Source organism: Xiphophorus maculatus, chromosome 7 (genome assembly GCF_002775205.1).
Source record: "Xiphophorus maculatus strain JP 163 A chromosome 7, X_maculatus-5.0-male, whole genome shotgun sequence".
NCBI classification, from domain to species: Eukaryota; Metazoa; Chordata; class Actinopteri; order Cyprinodontiformes; family Poeciliidae; genus Xiphophorus; species Xiphophorus maculatus.
The window spans coordinates 5,460,909-5,478,160 of record NC_036449.1 but is presented as its reverse complement, the minus strand read 5'-3'; the positions used below and the strand labels follow the sequence as shown (position 1 = coordinate 5,478,160).

The 17,252-nt window shown below is 40.0% G+C and overlaps 1 long non-coding RNA gene across 1 annotated transcript; it reads left to right on the top strand.

The window, feature by feature from the left end:
* Positions 1–15,199: 15,199 nt before the first annotated feature.
* On the top strand, positions 15,200–16,497 carry LOC111609372. The gene is made up of 3 exons (XR_002753094.1): positions 15,200–15,398; positions 15,733–16,105; positions 16,208–16,497. It is a non-coding gene; the product is annotated as an uncharacterized LOC111609372 (long non-coding RNA).
* Positions 16,498–17,252: the final 755 nt, after the last annotated feature.

Sequence of the window (17,252 nt, the reverse complement as noted above, 5' to 3'; positions counted from 1 at the left end):
TAGTTCAGTTCAGGCTACGATATCAATAAATATCGTAGATGTCTTAAAATAGACGACAGACCCAGATCCGGTCTCACTAGTGTAATGACCAAGTTATTTATTGTTGAACTGATTCTTATATTTTGTTAGTGTAATAAGGTTTGTAAGAGTCAACATTAAACTAGGTCTTGTCATATTCTTTTACTGTAAATCATTAATATATCTCATATTTTTTTTGTATTCTTATAGTAAGAATTAATTCTATTAGACTGGGTCATGATATTCATTTAAATTCATATTGCATTTTGTTCCACTATGCTACACAGTTAAGACAATGTGACATTTCACAGCTTAGTTTTCATAAGTTCCTTTCTTACGTGAAAACATCTTCTAATGGGGACGTTTATTGTTTGCCTGTGTTTTGAAAAGTTTCCTCTTTTTTTCTTAAAGACTTGAGGAAAAAAGATCTCTGCGAGTCTTTGCTCATTCGTGACAACCGCCGGTTTAAAGTTGCTTTTGAGCCACAAGGGGAACATTGACCAACATATTTGATGCGTGTTGATGATTTGTGAAGACGGCTTGTTGCTGGTTTCTCGATCAGTGACCTCATGTTGTTTTTTATGACCTTTTATTTTTGTGTTTTTATGCTGCCTTGCTGCTGAAATGTGCTTTACGAATAAACCTGATTGATTTTTGGATTGATTGATTGATTAACTTGCATGTACTGTGACCTCTGGTTAAACTGATATACTTCCTGTTGGCAGATGTTATTAACTGGAGTCACACATTCATATTTATTCATAGATTATTGGTAAGTTCAAGAGACTTTTGTAAAATGGACAGACCTTAAATTATACTACAAGCTGCACTGATGCGGTAAAATCAGTGTTACTAACGTCGGCGTTCAGTGGTCATAATGTTATGCCTGAACATTCCAGTTGCCACAGTTAATGTACTGTATAATGTGCTTTTTTCAGAAACACATATGTCTTCCCAATTAATCAATAAAAACATGCTACTTGCAAGAATATTTGTTAGTTTTCACCAGAAGGATTTATGTCAAACTTCAACATTTTAAAGCCGTTTATGAAGAAGTTATCATTTTCGCATATAAGCATAAGTAAACGAAGGTGATGCAGAACGTTATGTCTTATATTTTGTCCCATATCAACGAAATTGAGAACAGATTGTCAAAAATAATCACTAAAATTTCATAATAAGCTGATCATTTACAATTCATAAGGTAAAATGAATCAAACTGCATCTGATTCATTTCAATGCAGACACATAAATATTACAAAGTGGATTCTATGTGAAAAGTAAAATGTGGAAATCATTGCAAATCTCTAGAGCGGCGGTCCCCAACCTTTGTATTACCGCGGACCGGTCAAGACTTGGGAGGAGGAATTTATTCAGCTGATTTTAACGCTGTACAAAAGCTGCTGGAAAAGACAAGTGTTTGGTTGTTGACTTACAATCCAGGAACCACGTGCTGCATTCTTGTTGGTTGTGCAGGAGGCTCTACTTCTGCTTTTCAAAGCTGTACAGCTGTATAATTGCGCATCAGTTTGCGGCCATTTTCAAATGCGAGTGTAAACGTGATGGGGACGTAGCTAGCGGCAGCTTAGTTGCATTTAAAGTAACAAGAAGTCTTAAAACGGCTCATTCTAAAAGCTCAAAATAGGCCGAACTGATTAAACTAAAATGACCCGAAGAAGCAGCACAGGAGCTTTTTAACGATAGAAACTCCCCCCAAAATTTAAGATAAAACAATATAAGACCATTTTGGGAAATTAAGCACCATTTTTAATTTGAGCTGAGGTGAAAACCTGCTGAGAGGCAGGAGAGGAATCTGCCATGAAGAGGAAAACACGGTGGAAAGTCAGGTAAGCTAACTAGGCTATTATGGGTTTCACCTTCCTGTCGGAAGCAGTCTGTTAGTTCCTTTACCAACAGCATAGTGTTTTTATGTATTTTTTTTATGAACAACTACCAAAGTAGTTTGAAAGTGAACTGAGCCAAGAGCTAATTCTTCACCGTTCATGCTCGGCTCTGGAGAACTCGAACAACTCTAAGTTTGTTTGTTTTCACTCCATGAACTATTAGAACTAAAACCAGAACCGGCTGCGAGCTGAAAAATAGAGCAGAAAATGTCCAAACAGCAAAGAAGCAGGCAAAGAAACCAGAGACATACGGACCGCTCCGGCCTATTGTCGCTGACGTCACATAGAGCCGCCATCTTAGAGCGGCCCGCTCCACTCATTGCTACGTTAGTGAAGTATCAGCGCATTTAATTCATCATAAATCGCTAAATACTTAACAGATTTTCACGCCTTTTTGCTGGAAACCTTAACTAAACAGCTATCATAGCTATTAAGTTTTTTAAGCAATAAAAAAAAAACACCGACTCCAAACAACTTTTAAAAAATTTTCGTCGCTCCGTTCCATACTCCCATCCTCACTTCCGACGTCTGTCATGGCACCTCGAATGATTAAGTGACACAGTTGCAAAGGGTCAATTTTTTGGGTCATGTGGAACTGATCTGAGCGTTTCCATAGAAACGAGCAGAATCCAGACATTGCCTCAGAACTACTGTGACCTCATTGTAGCTATGACCTCATCTGTGATGTGGTCAAACGATCAAAGAACTTCTGAGGTTATGAGGGCTTGTATTTCAAATCATCAGTTCATATTCAGCCAGATCTTCGAACTTCAACACTGTTTCTACCAAAGCTTTTCATCATGAACAGGATTTTAGTTGGCGTGTTTTTTCCCCTGGGTTTTGGACTTGGATATTTGGTTAGCACCAAAATGCAGAAGGCTTTTGACAAGATCTTTCCTGGGAGCGATTCAGATGAAAGTGTCTCTAAGGACGAGAGCACCGAGTCTGTATATGATGATTTTGATGCATTCCTTTTTGAACCTTCCTCCACTGCGGAGGTTCCTTGCGAGCCTTCCTCGCCACAGAAGCAAGCTTCTCCGGCTGGAGAAGCTTGCTTCTCCCAATATGATGAAATAGATGCGTTCCTTTTTGAACCTTCCCCGGTTGGGGAAGTTTTAGAGGAGCCTTCCTCGCCACAGAAGCAAGCTTCTCCGGCTGGAGAAGCTTGCTTCTCCCAGTACGATGAGTTTGATGCTTTCCTTTTTGAACCTTCCTCCACTGCGGAGGTTCCTTGCGAGCCTTCCTCGCCACAGAAGCAAACTTCTCCGGCTGGAGAAGTTTGCTTCTCCCAATATGATGATATCAATGCGTTCCTTTTTCAACCTTCCCCGGTTGGGGAAGTTTTAGAGGAGCCTTCCTCGCAACAGAAGCAAGCTTCCCCGGCTGGAGAAGTTTGCTTCTCCCAATATGATGATTTCGATATGTTCCTTTTTGAACCTTCCCCGGTTGGGGAAGTTTTAGAGGAGCCTTCCTCGCAACAGAAGCAAGCTTCCCCGGCTGGAGAAGTTTGCTTCTCCCAATATGATGATTTCGATATGTTCCTTTTTGAACCTTCCCCGGTTGGGGAAGTTTTAGAGGAGCCTTCCTCGCAACAGAAGCAAGCTTCCCCGGCTGGAGAAGTTTGCTTCTCCCAATATGATGATTTCGATATGTTCCTTTTTGAACCTTCCCCGGTTGGGGAAGTTTTAGAGGAGCCTTCCTCGCAACAGAAGCAAGCTTCCCCGGCTGGAGAAGTTTGCTTCTCCCAATATGATGATTTCGATATGTTCCTTTTTGAACCTTCCCCGGTTGGGGAAGTTTTAGAGGAGCCTTCCTCGCCACAGAAGCAAGCTTCCCCGGCTGGGGAAGCTTGCTTCTCCCAATATGGTGATTTTGATGCCATCCTTTTTGAACCTTCCCCGGTTGGGGAAGTTTTAGAGGAGCCTTCCTCACCAGAGATCCAAGCTTCCCCGGCTGGGGAAGCTTGCTTCTCTGAGCACAATGATGTTTGTGCCTTTCCTTTTGGTCCTTCACCGGCTGGTAAGGACCCAGAAGTTGAGTGTGAAGGCTCAACTTTTTCTCTGACGAAGATGGCAGAAGAAGACTGGACCCATAAAGGGAGCGCTGTCCAGACCGCTGAGATAGGGAACGATTTTTCCAATCTTCCGTCTGAGAAAAAAACAGTTGAGTCTGGAAATTCAAGTGCTGGTTTGACCAAGGCTACACAAACCGATGGGACACAGGCCACCATTGATAGCTGGATCCAGGTACCGACTGCTGCCCAGACCAATGACATAGAGAAGGATTCCTCCAATCTTCCCTCAGGAGAGACAGTCGAGTCTGGAAAGTCAAGTTTCGCTTTCACGAGTAAACAACTAGAAGAAGAGAGCACTTTCCAGACCATAGTGGTACAACTTCTGTTACTGTTTTTTTTTGTTTTTAGTTTCTTGTGCATTTCATTTTTATTACGGTTTTGCTTTTACTTTAGTATTTTTTTCTTTGGTTTATTGTTTCTGTACACTGTTTATTCACTTGCTTCTTTTTTCAGTTCGGTTTCAGATATGCTTTATTGAGAATGACTACAATTGGTATTTGTTAAAATTGTTGCCCCGCTATAAAAATCCCAGTTTTAGATCATCCTATGTGTTGATGAACTGGACTAAATTGTTCAAAATGGGTAAAACAGCAGTAAGTGTGAACCAAAAGATGAACTGCAGTGTAAAGATTGGAAGGTTATTGAAAGGCAGAACCCTGTGAAAATAAAAACTTCTGAACAAATGGATAGTAAATTATGGGTTAATATGAGTAAATCATTTATATAGAATTGGGAACTGGAACATTAGATGAGTATGTGAATTATTTCCCTCCATGCTGAGAAGGTAGTAAACATTAAAAAAAAGCTTCAGCAGGAATATTTTATAAAAAGGAGGTTTTAGAGGGAGAAGAGGAAATCTAAGATCAAATAATTCAGGGTGTTGTGGAAAAGAAGGACATTTGGCCAGAAACTGTCCTGAGAAACAAAACGCCTGAGTATAATTAGAATCAGCTCTGAGTGAACCAGAGTCTGATAATGAGACATCGCATCCCAAATTAGATGAAGTGAATGAAATGGAAATTGATCAAACAAAGGAAGTTTTGCTAAATTGACACGATTTGCTATCAATGGTTAACATTAAGCCTGAAATAACTATTGGTTATTGGGAAAAAGATCTTTTTGTGTGACACTGTTGCATGAGGAGCTACTTGTAGAGAATCAACACTAAACTGTAATAAGACATGATTAAAAGCAACTACAGAAAGAAGAGAGTGTTGCAAATAAAAATAAGCAGGAGGAAGCAACAAGTATGTTTATTTAGACTAGAGAACAATGAAGCACCAGGGAGGAGCTGCAACTCCTGCTCACAGCAGCTTGCAGCAGCTCAGCAGGGGAGAACAGGCAGAAGCTGCAGCGGTGCTGCAACTCCGACCCCCACCAGGTCCAACTGACCACCATATGAAGCCCCCTGGCAAAACACTAGAGCATGATAACAAAGTTACAACTTTAGAAGTAAAGCAACAGAAGACTCCCACATTTTAAAATGAGATGAAACTAAAACATATCTCATGATACAAGAGCCAAATGCTAATGAAGCAGCAGAAGAATTAGGAGTTTCTCTTGAAATCCTTATCAGCTCTTTTTCCTGCCCCTGCAAGAGGTGAGTGGAGGTTCATGAAGGGGGGAGTGGGTTTGTTCTGTGGTCCATCTGACAATAGAGATAACTCAGGCTAGTGGAGTAACCTTAAACATAAACTGTGAAATCTAAAATCACAAAGGATCCAATGAACCTTTTTCCTAAGGAACATAGAAATAGGCTTTTTAACCCTTTGGGTTTTGCTTGGAAACAGGTTATAGGAAGTTGTAGAGAAGTTATTATCATCGCATAACGCAGGATTTTGATGTAGTTTTAGTTTCCTAAATTCAGGAAACAATTTCCTCCATAGAGTGGGTTGTTTAAGTAACAAATGATTGATGAGTAATGAAATAATATGGGAAGTTTGAAATGTTTCACAACTGCAAAGAAAATAATAATTTGGTATTATTATTATACCAAACTATAATAATAATAATTATTATTATTATAGTTTGGTATAATATATAATAAATTATTATTATTATTATAAAGATAATAATAATAATCATAATTATTATTATTATTATTATTTTTATTATTAATAATTATTAATTATAATAATTTGCTATAATAATAATTCGTTATTGAGTGGACATCCAGAGAGGTTGACAAGCAGTGTTAAGGTGCCAACCTGAACATTATCCAACTTAATACATCAATTTAGGCTTTGATGAGAAGAGAGCTGCTGGTTTGGTTCCACGGATCCAGAACTGGATCAATAAAACTTAGGAATGCTCTTTAAAGGGTTCTTTCTCTTTAAAGGGTTCTTTCTCTTTAAAGGGTTCTTTCTCTTTAAAGGGTTCTTTCTCTTTAAAGGGTTCTTTCTCTTTAAAGGGTTCTTTGAAATGCAAAGTTCAGTGACATTTTAATATTTTAAGCTGCTTTAGTAGATGTAACTAAATTGATGAAAGTAAATGAAAGTAATATTTTCTAAACTAAAGTTTAGAACCTTTTAATCGTCTTTAATCTTCTCATCTCCTGAAACGACCAAAATGTGAAAACATGAATAGTTTGATTAAAAGTAGAACCAGTCAGATTAGAAAGAACACAGCTTTATTTGCTCTCAGTATGAACATCAGTTTAATCATAATTAAACGTATTGAGAAGCTAAAAACAACAGATCGTTAATGCACTTCAACTCTGTAAGAACATCAGCCACATTTTTTTTAAAATTAGAAATGTTTCATCAGCACATCGGGCTCATGTGATCCCAGCTCCAGAAAGGTGAAGGTCTCTGGACATCCTGAAGGTCAAACACCGAGTGGCAGTCAAGAAGACGGACACTTGATGAGACATCCTGCAACTCAGAGGCTGCAGAAGCACCAGATGGTTTACCAACATCTGGAAACACATCGGAATATATTAGGAATGGATTCTGACACTTAGGTTATGTGCAACATCCTGGCTAAAATTAGCGCATGCATATTCGGCACTATTGCAGGTTTTATAGAAGTTTAATGCAAAAATCATCGTTAGCTCACCTGCACCGTCTGAGCCACCTGCTTTCCTCCTGCTGCAAGGCGGAGATCAGCTGTCCTCCTCCCACCGGCGCGTTTCTAAGCAACACAATCTTAAGACTGCCTTGTTTTTTGTAGTTTTTTTTAAAAAAAACAATTCTGAAGACTTCTTCTTCTCTTATGTTTTTGCCATGGGGAGTCTGACAGAGCATTCTCTGCTTCACTGTGTTCACATGCAACAAACATTCCTCTTCCTCTGATCCAGAACTAACAAGCCGACCAGCAGAACCCAGAGAATATGAGGAGCAAGGACAGAGAATTATAAGGACCGAAGTGAACTTTTCCATCCAATTCAATGCAGATTGAAACACCCAGACTGAATTGTTGTTCACTTATTTTTCCTCATTCTGACTTCATATTGCTGCAACCAGACATGGGTAGGTTAAAAAGTGGGAGACCCAGGCTGAGTTGCTTTATAAATTTGTCTTTTGCTTGATTTTTACATTTCATTTAACAGGCCAGCTACACAACAGCAGCTATAATCTAATGTGAAATAACCGGTTCGTTGTCATTTTATGAAAGTGTTTAGCGCTAGTTTGAAGCCGACTTCATGCATGTAAACACAGCCAGCATTGTTGCCATTTAGCTGCACGACAGGAAGAAATACAACGCTAACTCATCAGGATTATGTTTGATAGTGATCAAAGGCTGGTGCCGCTCTGTCATTGTTCCCCAGCGCTATGTGTTGTTCCGTCTTTGTTAACCCGGACTGCCTTCTCTGTGGGCAAAGACGGCTTCAGAATGAGCGAATGCCACCAAGTGTGTGTCGTGCTTTCCTGGATGTGTGTGTTAGAGTTACGACTGACAATCTTCAACTGACTTTGTTCTCTCATTTCCTTAAGGCTTTTATAAACCTTCAGTTTGTATTTTTTACTCTAAAGTTTTTTTTCTCTCCTTTGTGTTTGATACAATCTTGTTACTCTTAAGATTTATATTTATACAGATATACATATTTTTGGTATCTTCTTATCCTCTTTTGTCTTTTTTCCCCAAGTTTTGTGCTAATGTTGAAAGACCATGATCGCAGTATTCATGGATACATGTTGTAATATTGACTTTTTTTTTTTTTTTACATTCATGTATGAACTGAAATTGTAAAACAAAAAATACTTTTAATGTCCTGGTGTGCAAAATGTATGTATAAATTAAATTAACCAACTTGAACACGAGTGGATTCATATGTGAAAGAAACATGACGCCGTAAAATTGTTTTAGATGTGCAAGTAAAAATGCTTAAATGAAACGAAGAAAGAAAGAAAAAAGGTGTAAGCCAGCCTAGACGTATTCATTACCATGGAGGATCTGGTTATTAGCATCTTTATGAAGAACCTTATGAGTTAAAGCAAGATTTAATATATTTATAAATATTTTCAAGCTATTATATTGGTTTTTTTTTCAGATTATTATCTCAAATTAAGACTTGAAATATAAATTAAAATTTATCCTGGAGAAAATGTTGGCTTTGTATTATTCAGTAATGCATCGGGTAACAATGTCCACCGATTGGACCACCTCTGGATTTATAATGTGATAGTTCGTGTCTTAGAATGACTGCAAATAATTATCTGAACATTACTATATATTTTTTTTGCTTCTGGAAGAACTAGCATAAATGTGGAAAGGGTTCCCTGCATTAATATTTGGGTCGAGGAGCGGTTGGCCAGTAGGTGGCAGCATACGGAGTGATGAACAAGACAACGCGATACTTGTGTTATCTGCGTTATTTGTAGTCCAATTTCTCTCACGCACCAGCGCGTGCGTTCGTCAATGGAAGTCATGGCAACGACGTTAGCGTCCTCGAGCCTATAAATGACGCCGACCTTCTGAGTTCTTTCCCCTTTGCTACGGGACTTTTGACAGAGACGCCTGAAGGAGCCTTTACAGCCTCGGAAGGTTTGAGCTTGTCGAGAATCTGCTGCGCAAAACTTGCTGAAGAAGAACTTGCTGAAATTCGCACTTGCTGAAGAAACCCGTGGATACCAAACCTGCGAAAGACGTTTCCTGACCGGGAGAAGAAGCAGCAGGGTGACCAGCTGGAAGGTTCAAATCATTCTTCTACTATTTTTAATAAACGAAAGCAAGTTATTACTAAGATATTAGTGACTTGTTTAGTTTATTTTTGCGTTCGTGTGTGTTTTAAAGAAATACTGACTGCTGTAGAAAAAAAGACGAGTAGCATTCTTTGCTAGCATAGATCTAACTAACTAGTTAACTAATGAGCCTTTTTCTTTACTGAATTTCGCTGGAAATGTCGGGAATGTTAAACTGTGGTGTAATAATTTAAGAAATATATGCATTTTACTGAATTATTGTCAAATTAGTTCAATTAACTTCAAATTAATAAAAAATTAGCTTGTTTTTTGACCGTTATTTTTTGAAAAATGCCGTGGTAAACACTCAGTTTCCATGGACACGCCAAATAAAATGCCTTAAATATTTAATATTTTTTTAAAAAACATTTTAAAAAATAGTGTTTACCCTTATAATAACCTATATTTTAATTGTTTAGTTTCATTATTTTTTCAAGATAGGGATATGTTGATGTGGTTTGTTTTTTTTTAAATGCCCTGACAAACATACTTGGTTTCCATGGTAATGACATCAGACTAACGGTTTGTTAGGAAGCTTTACATAAAATTTCCATTCATGTACGCGTTCACACACTGATGTTTATAAGCTAATGGATTGTAGCCACAGATGTTGTATGGTGCCAGCAATAAACTCCAGCTAAAGGTGAGAGAAGTGTCTTGCTCAAGGACACAACGACAGAGGCGGACCATTGCAGGGCAAACTCCTACCACTGTCGCCCCAGTAATAAGCATTGTAAGTGTGTGTGTTCGTTAATGATAGACCATTAATAGGCAATGAATCGTGTATAGTCGTAGTGATCATCAATCAAAGCTAATTTTCACAAACAAAATAATGATTTATTTGTGAAAATCATCTTTGATAACTTTGGATTCCAATTCTTGGTAAACTGGATGGTTCTTTGCCCTTTTTTTCTTTTTGATAAATGCCTAGACAAACATATTTAGTTTCCATGGATACATTGGTGACATTATTTAAAATGACTTCAACGCAGCCTTGTGAAAAATGTGTTCTATGTAGTCTCCATGGATACATTGATTAAATAACAACACACAGTTTATTGTTATAAAAAGTCATTAAAGAACAATCAATGTGTGCCTGTTGATTTCACAAAGTAACTAAATTATTTAGTTTATTGTAATTACTCAAGACTAGAAAAACAGCCTTTTGTTCCATTGCATTTTAGTGACGTATCATTTTCAGAAGTCACTTGAATGTTAACAGTGAATGTTAAAATTCATTAGAAAAACAATCATCTCAGTTTCAGTTGGTCCAGTTGTGATTCATTTGTTAGTTAAAATCTTGGAGGGATTGCAGGGGTTTGACGTTGTTTATGTGGTTTAAAAAGTTATTTCTGGTTTTAGAAGATCCGTTTTGTTTTATTCAGATCTTTGGAATAAGTAGTCAGTGTCTGGTCCAGGTTTCAAAAAATGCCTCAATAACACATTTGGTCTCCTTGGATACGTTGCTTGAAATAAAACCTTAATACTTGAATATTAGAAAAGTTTTTAGATACATATTTGTCCTGTATTATTTCTAAGTAGTTTAGTTAATATTTACTAAACCATTATTGCTTAGTTTGCTTTTTCTAAGAAAGAGGAGTTTTGAATAATTAGTTGTTTACGAAATGCTGTGTTGGTCCTTTGCATGTTTGGAGCTGTAATATATTTTCACGCTGATTACATTTTCAGAAAGAGTCAGCAATATTAATAGTGGTGATTGGAAAACACTTTACTTTAGTTTGATAAAATTACTTTTAGTGAATCCATTTTGTTGCAGGGTTTTATTTTATTTTAAGAGTTTATGGCTAGGGATGAATTACCAATAAATCTAAATTTGATTTATTGTGTTTAATGATTGATTGGTACCAAGATGAAGCTGCAAGTTTGTTTGTCTGAGTGCTGATGGTTTATACGTGTTTGATCACTGAGTTTTAGAGTTTGTTCTGGTTTTTATGTAAAATTGTGTTTTTTGCTGTTTTTTGTGTGACTAAAGATAAGCTTTATTTATTTTATCTCTTAATTCCCGTTCTTGTTGTATAATCACATCTGGCATAGCATTAATATTGCTAATTAAATATATTCAAAAAAACAAACACATTCACAAAGCTGAATTATTGTATTGTTGGTATTTCAGTGTTCCCTCTAAACATTGCTTTGGACTTTTGTGATTTTTTCAAGATACAGATTTATAGCTTTTTTGGCTTTGTTTTTTTCTTCACAGCCCATACCATGGCGCTTCCAGCAGATGGATCCCCAACGTTGGAGGGACGTCCAGATAATGGTGAGGAACACGGTAAGTTGTGGTTAAATGAAGCCGACATGGTTTCTGAAGACCACGGAGAGGAGTTGAAGTATAGTTCACCTCCGCAGTCTGTGGACTGTTCTACCAGCTCCACTGATAGCAATATTACCAGCTCCAGTGGTAGCTCTACTAACAGCTCCAGTGAAGACGAGGTAGGTAATGGAGACCAGGATGACTTTAGATCCCGATTTCGGGTTGTCCAGGTCCTTCGACCAAACATTAAATTAGGGGTGGCTCAGAAGCCCCAAGAAGACATGGCTCCTTGTATTTCAGTTGAATTCCCATCTGGACTTGACAAACAGGAAGAGCCCATTTTGCGTCCAGAGAAGTCCAGACCTATCGGTACCTTGCAACATCATCAGGTAGGTTTGGAAGAGGACACGGCTCATGTGACATCTGTGACTGGCATAAACGGAAAGAGGACAAAGAAGAGTGATGCTGAAGAGGAGCCCCCAGCCAAGAGGACCAAGTATAGTGTCCTGTCCTTTCCGTACCAAAAGACGGAATATGACGATCCCATTGAGTTACCACCTGTCCTCAGTCCCTCAACACCGGCGCACTTTGAAGATCTCATTTTGTCATCCAGTGTTATCAGTCTCTCACCAATGTCGCCAAATGAGGATCCCATTTTGTCACCCAGTGTTATCAGTCTCTCACCAATGTCGCCAAATGAGGATCCCATTTTGTCACCCAGTGTTATCAGTCTCTCACCAATGTCGCCAAATGAGGATCCCATTTTGTCACCCAGTGTTATCAGTCTCTCAACAATGTCGCCAAATGAGGATCCCATTTTGTCACCCAGTGTTATCAGTCTCTCAACAATGTCGCCATATGAGGATCCTATTTTGTCACCCAGTGTTATCAGTCTCTCATCAATGTCGCCATATGAGGATCCTATTTTGTCACCCAGTGTTATCAGTCTCTCATCAATGTCGCCATATGAGGATCCTATTTTGTCATCCCCCGTCCTCAGTCCTTCAATGCCGACGCACTTTGAAGATCCCATTTTGCCACCCAGTGTTTTCAGTCTCTCACCAATGTCGCCATGTAAGGATCCTATTTTGTCATCCCCCGTCCTCAGTCCCTCAACGCTGACTCACTTTGAAGATCCTATTTTGTCATCCCCCGTCCTCAGTCCCTCAACACTGACGCACTTTGAAGATCCCATTTTGCCACCCAGTGTTTTCAGTCTCTCACCAATGTCGCCATGTAAGGATCCTATTTTGTCATCCCCCGTCCTCAGTCCCTCAACGCTGACTCACTTTGAAGATCCCATTTTGTCACCCAGTGTTTTCAGTCTCTCACCAATGTCGCCAAATGAGGATCCCATTTTGTCACCCAGTGTTATCAGTCTCTCACCAATGTCGCCAAATGAGGATCCCATTTTGTCACCCAGTGTTATCAGTCTCTCACCAATGTCGTCATATGAAGATCCTATTTTGTCATCCCCCGTCCTCATTCCCTCTACACCGACGCACTTTGAAGATCCCATTTTGTCACCCAGTGTTTTCAGTCTCTCACCAATGTCGTCATATGAAGATCCTATTTTGTCATCCCCCGTCCTCAGTCCTTCAACACCGACGCACTTTGAAGATTCTATTTTGTCATCCCCCGTCCTCAGTCCCTCAACACCGACGCACTTTGAAGATCCCATTTTGTCACCCAGTGTTTTCAGTCTCTCACCAATGTCGCCATATGAGGATCCCATTCTGTCACCCCTCGTTTTCAGTGCTTCACCATCAATATACTTTGAAGATTCAACTTTGTCATACCCCGTCCTCAGTCCTTCAACGCCGACGCACTTTGAAGATTCTATTTTGTCATCCCCCGTCCTCAGTCCTTCAACACCGACGCACTTTGAAGATCCTATTTTGTCATTCCCCGTCCTCAGTCCTTCAACGCCGACGCACTTTGAAGATTCTATTTTGTCATCCCCCGTCCTCAGTCCCTCAACACCGACGCACTTTCAAGATTCTATTTTGTCATCCCCCGTCCTCAGTCCCTCAACACCGACGCACTTTGAAGATCCTATTTTGTCATTCCCCGTCCTCAGTCCTTCAACGCCGACTTACTTTGAAGATCCAATTTTGTCATCCCCCGTCCTCAGTCCCTCAACACCGACGCACTTTGAAGATACCATTTTGCCACCCAGTGTTTTCAGTCTCTCACCAATGTCGCCATATGAGGATCCCATTCTGTCACCCCTCGTTTTCAGTCCTTCACCATCAATATACTTTGAAGATTCAACTTTGTCATACCCTGACTTCTTTTTCTGTGAAGAGGACACAGTAGAGGAAGCAATACCTTCAACATCTAGCGGAATTACAGCAAGACAGAGTTCCAGACACGTGTTTTTTAGACCTCACTACGTCTTGTCAAGTGACTCTAATTAGATTGGGATCTGTAAAAACTGAAGACCTATTTGGGAAGTCATATTAGGACATCATCATTTCTCTCATGTTTTTTATTAAAGCCATTGGGTTTCTAGGCAGACTGTGGAAGCCTTCGGTAGCGCCTTGCACCGGGGCTTTTCTTTGTTCCGGTGCTAAATTTAGTATTTTAGATGTTAAGGTTTCTGGCAGGACTGAGGAAGCCTTAGGTAGCGCCTTGCACCGGGGCTTTTCTTCGTCTTTGTGTTTTCCTCTCAACTCCGTCCTGTTTCAGGGTGTAATAGTGGTGCTTCCCTACACGCTGCTTTCCAATATAGTAAATTATTCTGTCCTGTTCGTCTACTAATCCAGTCTCCCAGTTTTTAATCTTTCAGGTTTTAGCTGCTCATCGCTGGATACTTTCATCGTTGTCCATGTGGTTCCTGCCTTCTGGATCCCTTGTTTTTCACACTGCTTGTAAGTTTTTGCATTCTACCTTCACATCATGCTGGTGGCAGATCTCTGATTCTCTGATCATTCCAGGTTGGATCTCGTCAGCCTGTAAACCTCCACCTTCAACACCACCAGTCAGACAGTGGAAGATAAGAGAACCCAGTTAACAAAAAAACAGTAAAAAACCTATTTTTACCTGGCTAGCAATTTTAAATATGGATGAAATTGAGGTCAAATTTCAAAGCTGTTCTTTCTTCTGTCCGTGTTCACTTTTTTTAACTCTGTTGTCTTTTCTCTTTATTTCATTTCTCCGTCAACTCATGTCACTTGACTTGAGTTGACCAACAATTAAAGAAGAAGACCTGCTCCACCTGTAAACCTCCACCTTCAACACCACCAGTCAGACGGAGGAAGATAAGAGAACCCTGTTGACAAAAAAAGTAAGAAAACCTATTTTTACCCCAGTAACAATTTTAAATATGGATGAAATTGAGATCAGATTTCAAACCTTTTCTTTTTTCTGCAGATTTATATTCTCTGTTTTTTTAACCCTGTTATGTTTTATCTTTATTTCATTTCTCCGTCAACTCATGTACCTCAACTTGAGTTGACCAACAATTAAAGAAGACCACCTGCTCCAACTGCTGATCTACTGGTTGTAACAGATTGTGGAAAAGGTGAGGACATGATGACTTGATCAGGAATTCACTTTAATCATCTGTTATTTAGACAGAGCTTAAGGAATGTGTGTATTATTATGTGATGATTCTCCAGCATCACCAGCAGCACTGGACCAATCAGGAGAGAGAAGACACAGAGGACTGAAGGGACTCAGAAAATCCTGCTGGAAATCCCAAGATGAAGTTTCCTGATGCAACAGCGGGACACCTGAGGACACAGAATAAATAAGGACCATGTGAAGCAGGTCCTTCAATAACAAACCAAGCATGAGTTGACCAACACTTACAGCAGGTTACTTCGTCCATCTACTGGTTGTAACAGATGATGGTGAAGGTTGAGGAGATAATGACTTGATCAGAAACTGTGGCCGACAACTGCAAACGCGCAGCAAACAGCAAAACGAGCTGCAAACAGGTGAAACTGCACAGGAAAAGCGAAACTTCATTATCTTTTTACATTTTTCGTTTCATTTCATTGAAATCACAAAAATGTTTCCACCATAACTTCCAATTGTTCAATATTTTTTTCTATCAAACTTTGAGTAGTGTGCAAGAATTACCCAAACATGCTTTGACTTTATTGATCCCAAAGGGAAATGAAATGTAGTTGTAGCTCATTAATTCAGATTCTTCAAAGAGTTATTGCAGATGACTGATTGCTGTCAGCAGGAAAGATCTTTTGTAGCTGTCTGTGTTGCAGCAAACCTGAAGAAGCCTCTGACTGATGATACTCTGTTTTCCCCATACAGACTCATGAAGAGGACGGTCAGAGTCGTCCATAGCTTTCTTGACTCTTATGAAGAATCTTTCTTTGCGTCATCTCCAGAGGTTCCACAGTCATCTCCAGAACAGAACCAGAACCAATCCAGCCTTCTTTATCAGATTGTTGAGCCTTTTGAGGTTCCTGGCTCTGATGCTGCTGCAACAACAGATGATAGCAGAAGAGATGACACTCTCAGCAGCAGACTTAAAGATCTGCAGCAACTTGCTGCAAACCTTGAAGGATCTTAGCTTCCTGGAGAAGTGCAGTCTGCTCTGTCTCTTTTTGTAGACGGCTTGTCCATGTGGTTCCTGCCTTCTGTTGCGTCTCCAGTCCAGTCTGTGTTCCAGATGAACACCGAGGTATTTATATTCCTGAACCACCTCCACATCTTCTCCCATGATGGAAATAGGGTTTCCTGTTTCTCCTGAAATCAACAACCATCTCCTTTGTTTTGTTTACAGTCAAGATTAGATGATTGTTCCCTCACCAGGCCACAAAGTGATCCACCAGATCTCTGTACTCAGCCTCTTGTCTTCCTCTGATACACAACAACTGCAGAGTCGTCTGAGTATTTCTGTAGATGACAGAAGTCGGACTTGTGCTGGAAGTCTGAACAGTAGAGGGTGAAAATGAATGGTGAGAGTACAGTGCCCTGTGGTGTTCCCATGTTGTTGACCACCTGGTTAGACACACAGTCCTTCAGTCTCACTAACTGTGGTCTGTTTGTCAGGTTGTCACAGATGCAGGTGATTGTTGAGGCCTCCACCTGTGTCTTCTGGAGTTTCTAACAGAGCAAATCAGGCTGAATTGTGTTCAATGCACCTGATAATCAAAGACCCTGATCCTCACTGTGCTGCCTGCTTTGTCCAGATGACAGTGGGTTTGTTGAAGCAGGTGTCTGATCAACTCCAACTCCACGGCGATAAGCAAACTGCAGGGGGTCCTGATATGTGATCGTCTGCTTACTCAAGTGGGCCACCAGGAGTCTCTCCAGGACCTTCATGATGTGGGACGTCAGGGCAACAGGTCTACAGTCATTATGACTGATGGGTGACTTTTCTTCGGTACCGGAACCAGACAGGATGTCTTCCACAACAACGGAACCTCCTCTTGGGTCAGGCAAAGGTTGAAGAGATGCTGCAGAATCCCACAGAGGGAATCTGGGACTGACAGCATCTGGACCTGCAGCCTCGTTCCTGTTCAGTCTCTCCGGCTGCTTCTTCACCTGACTTCTAGATACAGAAAAGTTGGAGGTGGAGGCAAAGGGAGCAGCAGCGTCTCCTGATGTGGTTAAAGACAAACTTGTGGAAGCAGAAGAGTCCATGACTGAGGTGGAAGATGGAACATCTGAGGTTTGACAGGAAAGCTGTGGGTCAGAGGAGGACGAGAAATCTGTTTGGCTGCAGACAGGAGAGGAAGATGATGAGCTTGTTCCTGGACTGAACCTGTTGAAGAATGTGTTCAGCTCATTTCCTCTGTCCAGAAACGAATATTGTTAAAAAAAAA